Genomic DNA, 18,910 nt, shown 5'->3' on the forward strand with positions numbered 1-18,910 from the left:
GCATCCTGCCAGGGATGGGGCATCCACAGCTTCTTTGGGAAACCTGTCCCAGCACCTTTGAGTAAAGAATTTCTTCCTAACACCTAATCTCGTCTTTTAGTTTAAAACCATTAGCCCATGTTCTTTCAATATCTGCCCATGTAAAACGTTACTGTGCCTCTTTTGTATAAGCCCCCTTTAAGTACTGGAAGAATCCAATGAGGTCTCCCCAGAGCGTTCACTTCTCCAGAATGAACAACCCCAACTGTCCCATCCTGACTTTTTAGAAGAGGTGCTCCAGCCCTCTGATCGTCTTCATGCCCCTCCTCTGGTCCTCTTTGAACAGGTCCATGTCTTTCTTGTGCTGAGGACTCACTCCAAAGCTGGACACAGTCCTCCAGGTGGGGTCTCATGAGAGTGGAGTAGAGGAGCAGAATCACCTCCCTCGACCTGCTGGCTCCTTTGGTTCAGCCCAGAATGTGGTTGACTTTCTGGGCTGCAGGTGCACACTGACAGGTTGTGTCCAGTTTTTCCTCCTCCAGAACCCCCAAGCTGTTCTCTACAGGCTGCTTTCAATAAGTTCTCCCAGTCTGTACTCATCTCTGGGATTGCTCTCACCCTGATGCAGCACTTTTCACTTGCCCTTTTTGAACCTCATGTGGTTCTTGTGGGCCCACTTCTCAAGGTTTTCTAGGTCCCTCAGGATGGCATCCCTTCCTTCAGTCATGTAAACTGCACTGCTCAGCTTTGTGTCACCTTGGTGATTCAATCTCACTATCCATGTAATTGATGAAGATATTGAAGAACACTGGTCCCAAGGCAGAGCCCTGGGGTTCACCACTCATCACTGACCTCCACCTGGACATAGAGCCATGTATGACAACTCTGCCTGTTGAGAAACAAAGAAGTGGGATTTCTCTGGATGTAGACAGAGGGGGGACATTTGTGTCCCAAGGTGAGCAGGAGTCATGTGAGAAAGAGGCATATTCAGTGTTGCAGCACTAAGGGAAATCGATCTTGTGTGGGGCCTGAGCAGCCCTGCTGGACCTTTTCAGTGCAATGGGAAGACATTATTGAGGAACAGCTTCTACCTTTTGGAAGCAAGGGCAGTGCTATCTAGCAAGCCTCTCACATTCTGCATGCGTTTCACTGAAATGTTTTTCCCATCTACCTTGCCCCACGGGCACCTGCATCTCGCATCCTGCCAGGTACATGTTGCAGGATCTGCTCCCCCACAGCCAGCTGTTCAGCCTGAAGAGGGATTCATAGAGACTGTGTCTGGCATGTAAGGGACTGGAGTGGGAAGGAGGCTACAACACTGTGGAATACACACCTTTGATTGGTATCTTGTGTGGAAAAAAGCCAGTTCAGAGAGTAGAGGGCTGCCATGTCCTTTCCTCCACCACCTGAACATCCATGTCCATTCTATGACCATTTGCATGCAGACCCCTGGCAAATGAGCCAGCTGGCCTCCTGTTAAGCCTCAAGAACTGTGGATTTGGAAATCGGTGCTACCGTATAATAAACTAGATAAAAAAACTAGTCAGGGTATGGGGCAGCTGTAAATGAAAGACATAAAGGATTCAGGTAGCTGTAGTTAGCTTATAGACATGGTGGTAGTGAAAAATATCACTTTGCAAATGCTTAATAATAAGTAGTAATGTTTGAGATGTAAGGAATAGCCATACGGAGCCATCGATCAGCATTTAGAGCTTTCAGATCTGGAAATTTCCTCTAGTAATCTGAAATAATGGAAAAAATGCTGCCACAGTTGGTAGAGAAAGACTGCCACTTCTAGGACACCAAGAACATCCCAGAATGTGTCAGTAGGTAAATGGATCAGTGCTCAAAAAAGCACATAATTTTCCACTGACTGTAGAAGTAATAAGTGATTAGTGCAGAGGAAGGTGTTTCCTTGGTGGCATCCAAAGCTAGGCAAAGTAAACTTCCCCCTTAATATCTTGCCCAAGCCAGTCCACAGCAGAACAACCACACTCCACTGTAAAAGACAAGGTTGAACTAGATGAGGCACTCACAATACAAGATACGTGCAGGAGAAACCCCAGCCATGTAAGAATCCTGTGGCCACTCTGTGCCTGGCACATCTGCCAAAAATTATGATACACAGTGGCAAGTTGTCCCCTTAAGCAGGGGGAAGTCAGAGACAGCTCTTTACCTACTTAACCTCTCCACTCGCAGCAATACTTTTTTTTCATTTCCAAGGCATTTACTGGGGGAAATCCATAAGCATTGCTTCAGCCCATCAGCTAATGTAGTCATACACAGGGACACTGCAGAAGAGGAAATGCAGGAAAATCTGTGTAATTAACTGCAGGAGTAAAAGCAGACAGATGCTATTTATAGAAACTGCAGTTTGTGAGGAAACGAAAGTTAATATCCTTACTGCGGTGCTGCCAACTCTTGCTATTTCATGGTGAGTCTCACAGCATTTGTTGCTGTTCTTAAAACTGAATATCCTTGCATAATGGGATCTTGCAACAATCTCAGCTTGCTAAGACAAAAAAATGTGGTTGGGAAAAACTTGAATGTGGGAACCCCAGAAGCAGAAAATAAAGAGGAGAATATAAAAAGACTTAAGTTGATGTTTTTGGAAACACTGTGATTCTTAAAGCAATTCTATGATTTTTTTTAAGTCCTGGTAATTTTTAACACCAAGCACTTGGAAGTGATTCTATTTGTATAGGAGCTGCTGTGGGATTTCCTGTATGCATGAAGTCAAAACACATTTCACATCTCTCTAAAAAGAAAATACTGTCTCAGGATATTGTTCCTGAATGCCAAATTGGGTGTCTCTTCAAATTAAGAGATATTTAATGACTCATCATGGTTATATTTTACTATATCTAAATTTCTTAAAAACTTTGCCCAAAAAAGCTAATTAAAGATGCTTGAATGAGTTTTTACAAGAATTTGTCTGAGGAGAGCTAGCTATGCCTTCACTGGAGAATTAACAGAGGGAAGCTGGGGTTCTTCTGCTATTTGGTTGTTAGTCAGGATTGCTTGAAGAGAAAGTTGTGCAAGCCAATGTTTTGCTGGCTAGTCACTACAGTGAGATTTGCCTCTGGATTTTGTGACTGCACGGCAAAACAAGACTTCCATTCAGCTCAGATGCCGGGTATGCAGAGAAGAGAAGTGGCTGCAGGCTCTTACTCCTTCTGGGAAGGCAAGTAGTGCTTTCAGTCTACTGCAGGTCTAGGGCAGCACTGATTGATTGTTTCTTGCCTAGAGCTGACTCTGAATGGCCAGGCTTAGTACAAAATGGTGTAAATGGGCTGTAAACAACGAGATTTGAAAAGAAAAGGAAGAAAAATCCTCAACAGCAGGAGAGTGAAAGGGTGATTTTCCCGCCTTTGGGGAACTCATATGTAAGTAGAACTGATTGGAAAAAAATCTGGTTCATTGAGCCTGACTGCTTTGTTGGAAATCTAGTAGCCTGCAGAGTTTTTGCTGAAATTAAGGCAGCATTTTCAGTGGTACCTGCTGGGTTTGTCGGGAGTCTTGTGATACTGCTTAGGGGAGGTTTGCCCAGTCTGCTTTTCCACTTGTCCCAGCGGCAAGGGATGCCCTAATGTATGGGATCCCTGACTCTGCAGTACTCATCCTAGTAACTGGGGCTCTTCTAGCTGCCCTGGAAGCTTGCAGGCTTCTTAATGTGTCTGCTAGTATCAACAGAGAAACGGGCAAATGCAGTATTTTAGTAACTCGCATCCTGAAAAATATTTCAAGTAAAAGGTGCTTTGGGACTAGTTCAGACTATCTACAAAATAATATAGCCCAAAGTAGAAAACTACTTGTAATAGAGCAACACAAGCTTTTGGCTAGTCCTGCTTTTAATACTCATGTCCAAATTCATGGCTGAATGCCAAGATCCAAACATACAGTTGTTTGCTGCATACTTTAAGAACACTGTGATGTATATCAAACTTATTGTCTCTATATTATATGCCGCTGGACCATAAGAGTAACTCATACTTTTGGCCTACTAAAACTAATGAACTTTAGTGGAGACTTGCTTTTAACAACAGTATTTAACCAGGTGTTTCTGCAATGCTAGAAAAGATCTGCTCTGACTTCTACTGAAGTGGGTTGAGACACCACTTTCAACTGACAAATTCCCTATAATTTCCCAACAGATTAAAAACCTATGAAGAATCAGAGAGACTCGTTATTTGGTTTTTGGTGGTTTGTTTGGGTCTTTTTCCTGGTGTAATCCTCCTTCTATAGTGATTGAGCTTACTGTTCTGTAGACTTTTCTATCATGTAGCAAGCAATATCTAGTCAAGGCTGTATGACAGTAGAGTGTGTGTAAGCATCAGTTACATCAGGGAACATATATCACAGAAACAGCTGAAAGATGACTTCTAATTCAGCATTCACTAATGCAGTAAATATTAAGACTATAAGACTTGTATATGAGATGGTATATTAAAATGGGAGGGGAGGTTTTTTATAATCAGCTAGCTTTTGCTGTGTTTGGAAGAACAGATAATTAGTGCTGGCTCTCTTCTGATCTGGAAGTAACTCTCAGTGGTGGAAAAAATTGATATTCCTTCCACCCTGTTGTCCAGAAGCCGAAACTTCCAACCAGTTCCCTGTAACAGTGCTTCCATGGTGCTGTGCCGGTTTATTGACTTGGGAAATTGCTGCTTCTGCTTTGTCAGCAGTGTTAGTGATCCATGTTTCTTTCCTTTCCCTTCTTACTCTTCCCTGCTGGCCTTAGTTTAAACAGGTTTTTACTGTCTGTGTTTTTATATTATCAGGTAACACTACTAATCCCTACATGAATGAGAGTGACCATAGATAGGCTATATATAAAATACAGCACCCACCATATGTGCACAATATAAGCACACGTACATGCACCCATTGTATGTGTACTCAGTCTGTGTGGACACACACTGGACTGATCTCTGCAGAGCTTACAGAGATGTAGTAATCTGCTGTGTGTAGTGATGATATTGTAATCTGAGAGATTTCTGTAGGCCATTGCTTGCCACTAGTAATTTAGTTACATTCGTTAAGCAAAAGCTATTATTTCGTACTGCAACTCAAGCTCCTGTTTGCCTTGCTTGAAAGAAAAGCAGTGGACTTGAGATAACTAATGTTTTAAATAAATAAGATGTGGGAAACCAGAACGAGTGCCAGTGAAAGGGTGGTGTATCAACAGTAGTTAGAAGGAATCTGAAGAGCAGCCAGCATAATAAATTTTAAGGGTGGAGGAGAACTGCAATGGCAACACAATGTTTTGATCAAAATAAAGCATTTTTTATGTGTAATGAAGCACTAGGCCATGATTTTTAAAGACCCATGCATTCAACAACCACAGGCTGCCTTTCAAGTTTACAGGCTAATATATCTTCATATTAAGAAAGGATATAGTTTATACTTCTCTTTCAACAAAACACCAGAGAGCTAACACAGCAATGAAAACCAGACTTTTTTTAAAAAAACCAAATACCCTGGTGAGTACTGTTTATTCTGTTCTTAATATGCTGATTTTTTAATCCACTAATACTCACTCTCTGCTTGGTTGCAACATGGAAACCTCTCTTCTCTTCTGCTCTCTGACCCTTCTTTCCTGCTCTGCTAACTCCCTTTTTCCTAACACAGACTTTGGCCAGTAGCATGACAAACTGTTGCAAGGTATGTGCATCAATCAGGGGAGTGCTGAAGTGTGATCTGCAGCCAGCATAGCTGTGCCAGCAGAACCCCCTAGTATGGATTAAGACATATCAGCAAAAGTGCTCTTTTACAGGATGACTTTTTTTTCTCAAAAGGGCTGCAGCAAGCTCTGTCAGCAGAAGTGGAGTTTTCTCAGTCTGGTGTGCAACTGGAGTGTGAACACTTTGCCCAAATGTAGCCTATCAACACCAAGCTGCCTCGTACAGCACCGCATAAATTTGGCTTTCTGCACTTCAGAGGTTAATAAGAATATCTCCTAAACTCATACCATGGCCTTGGCTCTCTCCCTTCTTCCTCACTCACTCTCCTGTTTTGGCCTCTATAATTCCTCTCAAATTTATCCGAGTTTCTGAATTTCACCTCACCACCATTAATTCTGTGTACTTTGATCTTTATTGTCACATTCTCTATACAATTTTTGGTACCTCCTGCCTGCCCTTAGAAAATGATTTTCCTATTTCCTAGATGTGAACACTTTTGTATCAGACTGCTAATGCAAGGCATATAAAAGTGTATCTTTTTGTTCCCTAGGCTCCCCTAATGTACAGAAGAAAAATAGCACATTTGGGTCGTTTTTTGTCTGTCGTCTAGTATTTGGAGTGTTGAAACTTATTTTCATGCAATCAGTTCTAAATTCGTGCTTTAGTATTTATATGAAAACTGATATTTTCAAGTAATAACACAATCTGAGTATCTGGGGGTTTAAGGATTTTTATTTTTCATCACCTGTCATTTACAGAATGAACTAGTTCAAATCCTACAGCACTTACTTGTTCTCTGCCTAAACCCAGTGAAAATCACCTAATCCCTCTTCAGCTTCCAAAGTTCTGGCTATGTCAGTGAGGGGAGAGGGTGGCAAGAGGAAGCATCCAGACTTGAGCTGCAGTTCCACTGTTGGTGCCTATTTATACTGAAATGATGAACAATTTAGACAATGCCACTGGTGCTGAAGAGTTACCCTTCAGCTTCAGTGCTAAGAAACCATTCACCATAGGGGAGCTGATTTGGGATGGAAAAGATGTCTCACCCTATCAGAGGGACAGAGGAGCTTCTGGTTTTGCTGTGCATGCAGAGTGAGCCTGAGGGGTTACACTTGTGCTGGTGTACTGAGGAATTAACATCTGAGTGAGGATCTAAGAACCCAGAAAGTAAAGTGTGCCTCATAAAGGGGGTTCATCTACTGTCATGACACAGTGGTCACCGACTGCCAGGCCTGAAATCCTACCTTTTAGCAGATGTGCATGAAGCCTTCAGGGTTTTTTTTTTTTTTGTGAAACCGGGAACTTACACGAGAATATGTTATGTAAATATCAAGTGACTCAGTTTGACTGATGCAATCCTTGGTGCAGAACTCTGTCTTCCTTGACTCCTCCATGCTTAAAAACAAAACAGAAATAAATATGGGCATATAATCACCTGGGATGCTTCATTTGTAGCTCAGTTTTTGGTCCCTAATATTGTTTTGGTTTGTGCCACCTACCAGTCTTTCAGGCAATGTCTGGACGATGGTTTGGAGCATAATGTGTACCAGATATTTGGGAGTGGATTATGAAGGAGACAGTTTAGCACTTCAAAAGTGAATAATGCTGTCCTAATAGTCTCCAGAGATTGGGCCCTGGCATACTTTATTGATTATTATACAAGTAGTCTCTAAGGCTGAATTTTTGTCCTTTCACACTTCTGTTTAACCCATGAGTTTTATGTCTTCCATTTATATTCCCTTCTTCACCTAACTAATTTTGTTTGTCTGCACAGTGAACAAAGAAACCAATTTTTCTTACCTGCAGACGACTTTCACCCTAATTCCCATGTCCATGTAACACAAAACAGAATTAGGTAGTGCACTAACTCCTGGCAGATACCTGCGTCTCAAAGAATAAAGAAAGCTCTGGAAGCACTTGCTGATCTTTTGCTGGACAAACCAGTCCTTGAGTCTCTTTGCGGATAGAATATACTCTGAAGCTCATTGAACATCACACAAAAAAAGCCACTGCTGCACTTCATTTTCACATCCTCAACAAATTGTGGCACAACTGGGAAATCATGTCTCTGCTCCAGATGTTTCTCTCCACTTTCTGCCCACTATATAAAATTCTCTTCTTTTTTTTTTTCCTCCAGTGGTAGTTTTATTCACCTCACAGAAAACTTTAGGTGGGTTTTGTTGGTTTCCCTGCAAATTAAGGAGTCCAAAAGACCCCAGGAGAAGGTCAAAATAAAGCTTTGAGCTGGTATTTAATTAGCATTTATCAACAAACAGGTTTTAAAGCAAATATTAGTACAGGCTTACTAATAAAGGGAAGTGTTTGTGTAATATCACTCCCACTCATTTTCACCTAGAGGTATTTTAGGAATTGATGACCTGGAAAAGTGAGCAAGCAGTAAATACTGTACAGACTGTGGGCAGTAGGAAAAACTGTTTGTCTAAATTCAGTGTTGTGACAACTTTGTGATAGAGAAATCAGGCCCTGGTGTCCTTGGAGTGTAGGTGGGTGAGTGAGTCACTTATTGCTGTCCTGATATGCCATAAGTAGGTGGCTGTTCTCTGTTGTCAGAGCATGGTCCTTCAATTTTTTATTCAGTGAGAGACATCACCATTTAAAAATGGATTTATTGTGGCTCACACTTGAATACCTGGTGTCATTTTTCATTCTGAGCAAGGAGCTTCTTAAAAACAATATCCATTAGACCTGTGTACTGCCATTTACCAGTTCCACAGTCTTGAACCACTCTGTCTGCTTTAAAACAGTGCAAGGTGTCTGAATGCAGATGATATGGTTGGAAGCAAATTGCAGCCAAAAACTACCTTGGACAAATGCTGTGCTATAACTGTCTTTTATCACTGGTCATGCTTCCTATGACAGAAGCCATGCCTAGGAAAAGGTGTAGGAAAAATGAGTAAGCAGCACTATGGTTAATGTGCTTATCTTATTCCAGACATCATTTCCTCAGAAGACTAGAAAAATGTGCAGATGGAGGAAACCTGGTGTTGCCACTATCTAAATGGGAGTTTACACTGGGCTCCCTAAAATGGTTTTAGTTAATTGGGAAAATCTGTCAGACTTATTAGCACATTATATTGAAAGAAACATCAGAGTTTCTAGTTGCCTCCAGTGGATTCTGCAGAGCCTGTAGTCCTTTTGCTAAGGAGCAAATGACTAAATGATTTCCAGAGGTCCCTTCCAACCCCAAACATTCTGCGATTCTGTGAAATACTGCCCACCAACAAATACGTGGCTGAGGGGTCTGTTGCAGGGCTGTTAAAGAAGGGTTCATTAACTGAAGGTCTTCTGTTACCTTTATTAAAAATGAAACATTCATTGACACGAACAGATATTTTTGCTACAAACCCAAATTCTTAATTTTGTGAGAGGCTGAACCAAGCTGCTGAAAATATAGGACAAAGTCCTAGAAATGTCTGAATCATTAGCATCCAAACCAGCCAGTCACAGTATGACAGTTTGAAGGACCTGTAGTCAAGCTGAAAGATACTTGTTCAAAACTGTCATTCCTCTTTCTGAGAGTCCTCCCTCCTGACTCTCCTCTGCTGTTAGGAAGCTGGGTGCTGACCCCAAAAGCAGCAAGTTTCAGATTTGGTAACTGGTTATCTGGGTTTAGGGTAATTTTTCTCTCTCTTCCTGGGGAAGGAAGAACTCATACTTACTTTATCCTCTCTATTGTGTTCAATAGAAAACTTTCTTTGGATATGGCCAGTTGCAGACCCATTTCTGTATTTCAGCCAGCACATCCTGGGCTAGGAGCTGCTTGGCCTTGTTCCAAAGTGGAAGGGCCTTTCCCTGTTCCCTAGATATGCATCTCCACGGCACTGGCATCCTGGTCCTCAAGGGCTGCAGGCATGGCCACTACCTCTGAATGCATTCAGCTTTCCCTGAGCAGTCCTTTTTCTCTTCCATTTCTTCCTTCCAGCTCCCCTTGTTTTACTTAGCACGTACCACAGTCACTTCACTCACCCTCATCAATTCAACCCTAGCCATGGGCAGTTTGCCTCTCGCTGAAGGCTGCAAGCATCTGGCCTCCTTTGCTTTCTCATGGTTCCTGTTCTTCTTGCACTCAAGAGAGTTCTCTTTGTTCCTCCTTTTCAGAAAATAAAGCCCCTGACAACTTGTACCTATACACCTATTCTTCCTATTGCAGCTAGCTCAGCTTACAGCCTTAAAAACCATAGTTAAATGGTTCTGTCTTTGAAAGATATGGGCAAAATTGAGTTTGGTTCAAGTAGTCAAAACACCGTCAGTGCTAATAGATTAATACCATGGAAAAATTAGCCTAAATTGTTTGTTTCCCGTTTAAAATAACAATCCAGAATAGATGTGCACTCTGTCCAGCTGCACAGCTCATTCATCCTCATTGCCTGTGTCTCATGTGGCAGAATGTTCTTTTTAGAGATTTCAGTAATAAAAAATGTTTCCATTTCTAGTAATACTCCATTGTTTGCGAGTTTGGACAATTCAGAATACTTTTGGTAGGCTTTTAAGGACTAGTTCCTGTATTCTGCATGCTTATTTTAGTACAAAAAGACTGCTTATGCATATTTCCTAGGTTATAGTTGAATTTGCTGCTAGATATAAATCCCTACAAATACACATTATCTTGAAAACCAATAATGTAGAGAATAGTATATAAAGTGAGTATTTAAAGTTTTGCTCCATTTTTTTGTCAAAAACTAAGAGTGAACATAAATGCCATTTGGAATAGAATTAGCAAATGACATTAGACTTAGAATTGAAAGTACAGCTTTCTTATCTTTCTAGGATCCAATGTGGCAAATCTGATAATAAAATTGCCTCATTTTGTGATACTTCTTTTTAAACATTTCCTTCACTTGAAAAAAATGCATGTGATTTTTAAAAATCAGTTTAGTGACCAGGTAAATTACATGCATGCAGAATTAAAAAAGAGAAATCCATGTTCAATTTATTGGCTGCCTCAGATTCGAGATCAAGCTTTGCAAGCAACCTGCCTGTCTCAACGACAGCAGGATATTGCATGGCCTTCACCAAAAAAGGAAGTATTCTAGATCATGGTTGAATAGTTCTGGTCAAGGAAGTTTCCAAGGAGTCTGCTTTTAACCTGTGCCTGCTCTGTAGGTGAAATGGGTACACTGCCTTTCACATTCTGAACCTAATCCTTACCCACACACCATAGTGGACAAGGTTTTTTGTAGAACAATTGTAGAACAATTTATTAGAGTTTTTTCCTTGTTTTCAATATGGATCTCTCTGGGGATGGATGTCTTTGCTCTGTCACTAGTGACCAGGTCTACCAGGGCTGGGTCATCTTCCTGTCCCACCAGTTTTTGACTTCATCTGGTTTCCTAATTAGCTCCTTAGGGGTTACCTGGCTTGGGGACCACCTCTCACTATGCATGAGTGTAGCAGTATATTGCACAAAGGCTCCTTAATCTTCTTCAGTACTGCCAGTTTGTATTTCAGTACCACTAGCCTGAGGGTTTAAGACAAACACATGGTTACTGCTGGAGCCCGTGGGCACTCATGTTCGTACATGGCACTCATCTGTGATATTTGTGCTGCTCCTTCCCTCCCCAGCCTCTTGTCCCTGTTCCTTTGCTGTAGGCCACCTGCCCCAAAGCAAAGATGGCTGAGCAGTGCATGTGAGCTTCAGCAGAAGCCTGGTCATGTAACTCAGACCCTCACCCATCAGCCACCTTTATCTTGGTATATCAGGGAGGATCTTGGTGCTTTCTTCTGCTAACCAGCCTCAGCAGAGAGGTGGTGACAAGCACTGGAGACAAGATGGGGTGGGAACACCCCAGGGATCTACATCTGACTGCTACCTAAGCTCTATGATATAGCTTTCATCAATGTTTGTACTGCATCTAGTCTGGAGCAGCAGAGCTTCAGAGCTTCATGCAGCTACAACAGCAAATCCGCTTCTGGCCCATGCAAACCTGTGGTTTGTCACCTGTAAACATTAGAAGAAAAGAGACAGGAGAGAATAGAGCTAGCTGAGAACCCAGGAGAAGTCCAGAGAGAATCACAACTCATACAGTTCTCCAGAGAAACCACCACAGATACTCCGGCAAAATGGTTCTGCTTTTTCTCCTATTTTACACCTCTTGGCTGCACATGGACCACTGGCTTCAAAGAAGTACTAATAGTTCTACTAGTAGTACATTGCTGATAGTAATGGACATGGTGATTCAGTGAACAGCAGTGGGAGAACAGAGAAACGTACAGCAGCAGTGGTCCAAAGGTAGGGGAGATGAAATGTTCAAAAAGCTACATTTATAGAGAAATGCTACCAAGAGACATGTATATGAACCTAATCCATTGACAAGAGTGGAGAAAGCTAACAATTCCCCTGACACATCACTCAGGATCTGCTTTGATAGTGCAGGAATATCCCTGGCTTTGTGCAAGATGTTGGCTGCAATGTGGAAGCATACAAAGAAGAATGAAGCATTTAAAATTCAAAGCTGTCCATGGAAGAGGCAGTGTAGCATGAATGGCTTAATTTGGAGCAGGTTCTCATTAATGAGGTTTGGGAGGAAAAACTGTCAGACTTGTGTTGATGTGAATTCCTTTAAATTGGTATAAACAACAGAATATTGACCACATCAGTTTTAAGATAGGTCTGACAGGACATTATTAGAATTCCCACTTCATTCAAGTATTTTATGTCTACACTTGAGACACTAGAAGGAAAAAGTGCCATTTGAGGAAAAAACCATTGCATTTGAGAAGCCCTCAAGCTCTCATAGTCTCTAAGGTGATGACTAGGGTGAAGAAATCAGTATTTGTCTTTTTTCCTACCATGCCTGTAATTTTTCCTGCCTGTACCTCCACTTCTGTCAGACACCTCTACCAAAGTGAGTGGATGCTGACACGTGCTGCTTTGTTATCATTGAAGTCCATGTACGTTTGCCAGCTTGGCAGTAGTCTGCGATTGAGAACAAGAAGTTGAACAGAGTGCCTTGATATTTACAGCATGGGAATTATTTTCCTTTAATTTCAAACTTGCTATGGCTACATTAAATGCCAGTTGCTTCTTTCTACCTTCCAGTTTCAGTTCAGATAATACCTTGACTAGCACATCTTGACTGAAGCCCCCTTTTTTTTCTGCGTCCTTTCTTTTTCCAGCTTAAGTATTTCCTTGCACTGGTCATCTTTTCACAATCCAGGCCAATGCAAAACAAATAAATGAGAATGGAGACACAGAGGGCTTCAATATAAGGAGCATTAGTTATGTCCAAAGGACTTTTTGCATGGAAAAATTCCCTACACTTCTCTTCAGAGTGATCACCTGCTGGGAGGCGGGCACTCGCTTCGGTACATTCACAGTCTTGTCAAACTAGTTTTTTAAACTTTGGAGCATAGTTATAGCGAACATGTGTAATGAGTTAAAAAGCAGGAGAAGAGGTCAGCTGCTGTGTTCTTCTTGCTCTTCCGTGCTTCTTGGCTGGTGGATGTTAGGGACTGTAAACATAGACTACATGGGTAATTTCTGGAAAACAAACAAACGAACCCCAAAACCACCCCTAAAGCAACCCAACAACAAAAAAAGCCACAACAGAAAGTATCTACTCTAAGTCAGTGCAAGCTAATTATGGAAACTCTATGCCAAGCTGTTATAAGCCCCAGAGTGACCATGCACAGTTTCAGGGAGAAGGACCTGTTGTGAGTGTTTCTGTCCCGCAGCTGTCTCCCTGGCTCACAGGCCATAGCTGTGTGCTATTGTGATTGAAGCCATGAATAAAAATCTCTTTACTCCCCAGTTTTTACATTATGTGAATCTCAGTGGCAACCCAGAGCTAACCTCATGGGACCCTGGGGAGGTCAGGCTGATGAGGTCAGATAATGATGAAAATTCATGTTTGCTGTAATTGTGATTTTTTTCTTGTGTAAAATTCACTCATCTCAACAAAAATGCATAGCTATTGTTGAACCTACATAAACTCTTTCATACTCATCAATAAAATGATTTGGGGGGCATGTGGTGGATGTAGCTTCTCTGGAACTAGTTCAGTATTTAATTCCTGCTAATATACATGATGAGATTGTGTCTAATTCAATATGCAAAAATATAAAGTGCCCTTTAAGGGCAACTCGTATATGGTTAGATGAATGTGTAACCCAGATGCCTCTGTAATTCCTTTCAATGTCATTAATTTGATATGCTGAATTTTTATTTACAGACTCTAGTTCCATATACAAGAGAATAAACCTCAGAGAAGTAACCAGTGCACTTACCAGAAGTAAGTGCTTTTAGGAGTTTGTTGGTTTTTTTCTGTGTAGTAGCACTGAAGAATGCTGATGTCTCTTCATATTTTGTCTTCAGCCTTGTAACTTCATCAATACCATTAGACAGAAATATCACACACTGACAAATAATAAAAGCACCAAAATCAAGAATACCCAGAGAAATTACTGAGATTGGTTTTATTCACTTAGTTATCACAGTAGTTCAGTGAGTGTCAGACTCAGTAACAGTGAAGTCAAGAGAATTTAGGTCTCGATGTATCACAAGCATAACACTAAAGTAGTGTACTGGTATCACAGCTTGGCCTCTGATAGTCCTTTTTAAATTGTTTTGTGTAACTTGATGCATATATGGTCTTCCAAGTTGCTGCAAGATCCAGCAGATTACAAAACCCAGCCCAGCCTTTTCTGCAGCCAGTCAGTTTGATATGGGGAACAAGGGTGCCATTTTTACATTCCCAAGCTGCAGAGCTCACCTCAGTTTTGAAAACTTTCCCTGTATTTTGCTGTCTGTATTTTATTTCCCTGGAGGCAATATAGCTTTAACCTTCCCAGACTGACTGCATCCCATTCAGCTGGATTAATCTTAAATCTGACTATTATTAATGAACTTGAACTTGGAGAATGGTTAGTCACAAAATGGGCTCAGGCAGCAGCAAAATCACCCTCATGTACAGAAAACAAGTCAAACAAACAGTGAAAATATGCTGAGGGTATACCTGGGTTAGTTACAAACACTGATGTATTAAAATTATAAAAATGCTCCTCAGAAATTCTAGGACAATTTCTCCTCGTGCATCCAGTGGTCTGTACTATCACTGGAAGAGGTTGTGTTAAAATGCATTTGTAGAACAAAACAGTTGGTCCTAGGGAAATGACTGCCACCCAAGATGCATTGCTGGGAATTTTTGCTTTGGAGTCGTTCTAGCTTTGTTCCACGGTCTGGATGCCTATTAGGGGCCATAGGGGTGTGACAGGAAAGGCATGGTTGGTGGGTATAGCCAGGAGATCAGCACCAAAAGCACACTTTGGATCCGAACTGCCAGTGTAGGTGCACTCCTGAGGCCCAGTGAACCAGGAGCTGCCTAGAAATTAAATCTTTGCATGGGAACCTCAGCTGTGGCACTGGAGTTTCCTGGGAATTAAGAGCAGGACAGATCAGTTGGTTTGAAGTCAAAAGGTAAATAACAGGCATGAAAAGCAGCCAAAGAATGTGCAGGAGAATAGAAGATAGTAACAAAACAAGTCTTAAGTAAGGTACTCAGAAATAATGAAAAATGTATGGGGAAAAGCAAAAGGCAAAGGAAATACTTTCCTTAAAATTTAATTATGTTATTGTCCTCAGAAAGGCATGTTCATTTAGAAAAATCCTGTAAAAAGATCCAAACCATTAAATGGGAAAGGCTCCACCTACCCATAAAAAACATATGGCACTTTTTCTTTACATAGGATATCCGAGTGCAGAAGTTGTGAGCATAGATTCTGTTGAACATTTTTTGTCTGGTTTGCCCCTCATAAAGTGGTAAGCTCTGGAGAAAGAAATGAGCCTTATCTGGTTTGCTACCCGCCTAACCATTATCAGCTGGCATCAGGTAAAGAAATGAGCCTGAAAGAGTGAAGGATAGATGCAGATGCTGGAATTCAGCGAGGTCAAAGAAGTCACACGGATGGATGAAAGGAGTGAGAAATTTTCTTAATGCTTGTTTTCAAATGAGCAGCTCTAGCAGCAGGAGAAGCAGCAAAGCGTGCTTCGCCAGAGGACTTGTCTCATGGCTGGATTCTCAGGTGTCTAATAAAGTAGAAGCAGTGATCTGAGGTTTTTTCTCTCAGGTGGGCTATTCATAATATTTATCAGGTGCAATTTCCTGTGATTGATGGGTTGAGCTAATGCCAGGGGCCTCTCCCTGATTAGTGTGTTTTTAACAATCTCTCCCTTTACTTGTTAGGCTACTCCCATAAAAACTGGTTGGGTCTTAGTATCACGGTGGTTTTGATCTTTATATCAAATTTGATTGAAATAACTAAGTGGTTTGAGAATTAGTGTATTAGAGGGGGGTGTAGTGGAGGTAAGGAGCAAGGGGATAAACAGGACCAAACAGTCTGATACAAAAGGATTGTAGAATTTTTTTTCCTTTAGAAACTAGGCTGAAAAAAAATAGATAGGAGCAAGCTCTGAAAGAACATTATTTCTAGATTTTTGGCATTTTTCATTTTAATGCAGTTACCAGCAATTGAATGAAAAATTAAGAGTACCACCCGAAAAATGTGCAGCTGCTGCATGTTATTATTTGAGTGCTTTGCATAATTTTTTTTTCTGGAGTTTGATAAAGGAGGTGAATTTAACTGCCTCCCCCTTTGCATTCCTCACAGAAATATGAACGTGCGTCTTTAAATAATATGTTTTGAACAAGAAGAGGCTGCTGCCATGGCACTGGGAACTGAAGAAGAAAATACCTGCTTGACTGAGCTGCCCTTTTCATCCAGAGTAGTGTGAGACAAACTCACTGAATCAAAGCCTGAGCTCCAGATGCCTTGTACAGTTGGAGATGGCTTCTTGCCAACGAGTTTCCAAAGCAAACAAGGAAGAGCAAATTCGCATAGATGAAGTGCAGCCACACAATGAGGCAGTGAACAGGGTGGTTCCCTTCAGCATGGAAGGGAATGTTAAGTGCTTTAATACAGTGTTGTTTTAGTCAGAACAGAGCCTGAAAGAAAAAATATGATTTTCAACTCTGATCTTAAACTACTCTGAGCTTTACCAAGTTAGTCAATGACATTTTGTCTGGGGCTGATGTAACACAGTGTTTGTGGCTTACTTTAAGGCATGTCTCCATGACTTAGAGTGGTTTCTGATATCATAGAATCAGAGAATCGTAGAACAGTTTGGGTTGGAAGGGACCTTAAAGATCATCTCGTTCCAACCCCTTGCCATGGGCAGGGATGCCTTCCAGTAGATCAGGCTGCTCAGAGCCCCATCCAACCTGGCCTTGAACACTGCCAGGAAAGGAGCATTCACAACTTCTCTAGGCAACCTGTTCTGGTGCCTCACCACCCTCACAGTAAAGAATGTTTTCCTCATATCTGATCTAAACCTATTCTCAGTTTAAAAACATTACCCCTTGTCCTCTCACTATGCATTCTTGTAAAGAGGCTCTCATCAATAACCAAGCTAGACCACTGAAGTAGATTGGAAGCAGACTCTAGATCAGACTAGCTGTGGCCAAACAGATTCAAATGCCTTTGGCAATAAACCATAATTGTCAAGGTCTGCAGATCCATGCAGTTGGCTATATCAGCTAATAAGATGACTTCTAATCTCCAGCTAAGTGTACAGCGATTTCATGTAGGAAAACCCTGGATATATCCACTGGTGTAAGATGCTTTCCATGTCTGGTACAGTGAAGGAATAAGTGTTGAAAATAAGCGTGATCTAAGAGATGATTTTTCTGTTGTTCTGCCTGCTTGCCATGTGTGCTTATCAACTTCAGGAGTGGTCTTTTGTGAATGCTGAAAACAGTTCCCGCCTTGTCGCCTTCTTTGGTGATATTGTTGGACTCAATGTCTTAAAGGTCTTTTCCAATGTAACAACTCTATGATTCTATGATATGAGAGCTGTCTGACCTCTTCGTCTGTCTGCCACAGAAGCACCTGGCTCTGGTTCACAGTTTAGAAAACTCAGTTCTTGTTATTTGTGAATTTACTGCTGAGGGGTCTGTTGAAAAAGAAAAATAAATGAATATATCAGCTTTACAGCAGCCCATCTGGGAATTTTATAACGGTATTTCATCTTCACAGGAATAACTGCAGAGGATTGCAGATTGAAAACAATGGCTTCAGTTTGTTACAGCTGAGGCCTGGGTAGCAGGAGACTTAGTACAGGATAACAATTTGATATCTGAGACTGTGATTCATTCAGAGACCATAGCTCCCTTCTGAACCTCCTCCGCCTGGTTATCCATTGAGCTAAGAAAAATAAACTGCAGAAACTTAATGAGAAACAAATGTTGTTGCTGAGTTGGTCTGCAGTGGGAAGCCAAACTGTAGAAATCACTTTGTTACTGTTTCAGTCACTTTGTTTTTTAAAGGTAGTTAAATAATTCTGAGTTCTCTGTGAGTCATGAACTTTGGGAACCTCATCATAGGACTGACCTGTGTCCTACATGCAGGCTTGGTCGAGACAACACGAAATTGAAGGCAGCAGCATAGTCTCTGGGATCAGAGTGAGATGCATCCCGTGGCAGACACGAGTGTCTTTGAAGAAGTAGTGGAAAGGATGTTTGTTACTTATAGCACATAGCAGCACTGCTCCTGCAAACTGGGTACATGAAGCTCTCTGGTAATTGTTTGCTGTGACTGCTTGGGAAAAGGGGAATCCAGAAAAGTGCCAAAGCAGCGCGGTCTGTCTCCCTGTGTTGGATAGAGGTGCTCCCTGCAGAAGTGTGCTGGAATCCTTGGCATTGAAACAACTGCCACATGAAATAAGGTGCCTCAAAGTTGGGCAATAAGGTGCACCTTCTCCGGGATTTTTGCAGCTCTCTTGAATCCCTAAAAGGATTCAAGTGTCAGTGGCTGGGTAGAAGAGCAAATGCCATTTCAGAGGGACCTGAAGGGGGATTACTGAGCTGCCCAGTATGGCTCTAAAGAAAATGAATGGTTTAAATTGTGTTGGCCCCCAGCTTTCAGTTAATTCTCTTTTTATTATCTTAAGAAGTACCAAAACAGCAAACCCACTCCAAATTAATGTTTTAATTTTTGTTTCTTTTGTTTTGGCAAGACTTGCCATAGAGATTCTAATCATATACATGGTAAAAGCAATGCCCACTAGTTTCTGGAGCATACATGTATTACCAGAACTTACACATTTAAGTTGTTAGTTCTGTTTGAGAAAACAATAATTTTGGAAACAAAAGACTAGTACACCAATTTTCCATTCTGCTCATGTGGGCACTGTTTTTTTTACTTTGTTAAAGACTAACACACCATTATCTTTA

The sequence above is a fragment of the Corvus kubaryi genome, unplaced genomic scaffold, assembly GCF_017639235.1.
Source record: "Corvus kubaryi isolate FWS band 111438036 unplaced genomic scaffold, C.kubaryi_AGA036_p1.0 133, whole genome shotgun sequence".
Lineage (NCBI taxonomy): Eukaryota > Metazoa > Chordata > Aves > Passeriformes > Corvidae > Corvus > Corvus kubaryi.